Source organism: Egretta garzetta, unplaced genomic scaffold, assembly GCF_000687185.1.
Source record: "Egretta garzetta isolate BGI_Z169 unplaced genomic scaffold, ASM68718v1 scaffold334, whole genome shotgun sequence".
Classification (NCBI taxonomy): Eukaryota; Metazoa; Chordata; class Aves; order Pelecaniformes; family Ardeidae; genus Egretta; species Egretta garzetta.
Genome location: NW_009259431.1, coordinates 855,626 through 857,772, shown reverse-complemented (window position 1 = coordinate 857,772; position 2,147 = coordinate 855,626).

Genomic DNA, 2,147 nt, shown 5'->3' with positions numbered 1-2,147 from the left:
ATAAGACCTCCCCCCCCCCCCCCCCCCAGGCTATAGATAACATGATAAAATGGACTTGACTTCCAGTTACAACTGGTTTTCTTTTCAGACTGTCTTTCATACCTATTTCTGCACTGGTGAAATGGTCAGATTGTGGGCCTTGAAGCTGTAAGACTGAACATGAGAGATACCAGTTCTGTGTTTCCCTGAACTTTGGCAGCATTCAAGAGATCATAGAATCACAGAATCAGAATAGTTTGGGTTGGAAAGGACCTTTAAGGGTCATCTACTCCAACCCCCCTGCAATGAGCAGGGACATCTTCAGCCAGATCAGGCTGCTCAAAGCCCCATCCAACCTGACCTTGAATATTTCCAGGGATGGGCCATCTACCACCTCTCCGGGCAACCTGGGCCAGTGTTTCACCACCCTCATCGTAAAAAATGTCCTCCTTGTGTATCTAGTCTAAATCTACCCTCTTTCAGTTTAAAACCATGACCCCTTGTCCTATTGCAACAGGCCCTGCTAAAAAATTTGTCCCCATCTTTCCTATAAGCCCCCTTTAAGTATAAAAGGGCTGCAATCAGGTCTTCCTGCAGCCTTCTCTTCTCCAGGCTGGACAACCCCAGCTCCCTCAGCCTTTCCTCATAGGAGAGAGGTGCTCCAGCCCTCTGACCATTTTCATGGTCTCCTCTGGACCCGCTCCAACAGGTCTGTGTCCTTCCTGTGCTGAGGGCCCCAGAGCCGGACGCAGGACTCCGGGTGGGGTATCACCAGAGCAGAGGCAGGGGGGCAGAATCCCCTCCCTCAACCTGCTGGCCATGCTGCTGGGAATGCAGCCCAGGACATGGTTGGCCTTCTGTGCTGCCAGCGCACATTGCTGACTCATGTCCAGATGATTGGATTTACAATTTAAAGATTGCATTTACAACCTGACCTCCATATCTACCAAATAGCTGTTTGGCAAAATAGTTTTCTTGAGTGGCACACCCCAATTCTGGATTCAGCTCAGCGCTGTTTGATGGGGCTGTTTTGTGGGAAGAGGTAGCTTCCTCCTCCTGCAGTGGGTTCAGGTCCAGCCAGGAGACACTTTGGATGTTGGCATGAGGCAGTACAGTCCTTCAGCAGTCCTGGCTGCTGTTAGCAAGAGGTGATTCTAGCAACGGAGCATGCCTGGAACATAATGCTTATTTCTTTTATTTGCCCCTTACTTTGGTGTCTAGCAGGCACAACCTCTGAGCCCGATGGCATGACAGTAGCTTTCATCACTTTTGGAAATTTGGGACTATGTGGACTCAAAACTGCTCCCTTTGCATGGGAGGGCTGAGATAAGCTCCACGTCTGAGCTCCAATCCTGGGTCTTACTTGAATCTTTTCCATTTCCCCCTAACTGTGGAGCTTTAAAAGTTAAACAGCAAGCCTCTTCTCTTCAGACCCTCTTCTTTCTTTCTTGCTCTCATGTTCGTTCTCATTCCAGCTCCCTAAAGGGGAAAAACAGATGCCACTTGCAGTTCACTGCTGCGTATCACATTTATTGCCTCGGTCTTGCTCTCTCTCAGAGCATGAACCCAGCTTTCCAACTTCTTATCAGTTTGACAGGCTGTGACTGTTGTCGTGGTGACCAGCATAGTTGCACTATCATCATGCACAGGAGGCAGTGAAAGGGATGCCTCGACCTGTGGGTGTATCTCTGTGTGTGCACAATATGCCAGTAAGTCACTGGTATACATGAAGAGAAGATCCAAGTCTTGGTCTATGTATGTGAAAGAAGAAGCAAACACAAAATGGAGAAGCGTGAAAAACTAATAGCTACAAAAGAAGAAATGAGAATGTGTGTAGGAGTTGCAAATGCTCAGCGTTTCTCAGCATCTGATCCGTCTACCCGTAATTTAGTGCATTTGTATTTGAGAGATGCTTGCCCGCCAGCCTGCTGTCTCTTTGCCTTTCTGTCTTTTTCTACCCACTCCGTTTCTTCCACTTAGGTTTATGGACATGAGAAAGTATAACATTAGTAACACTTCTGAGTCACGTTTTCCATCCAGACACAGCATGCTTAACCCGTTCATACACGCATCCCTGTACAACATCGACTCCAATTCACTAACTACTCACGTGAATTGAGCAGACCGATTCGGTGGTGCCCTGTCACAGATTATCTCCTAGGTGCTAA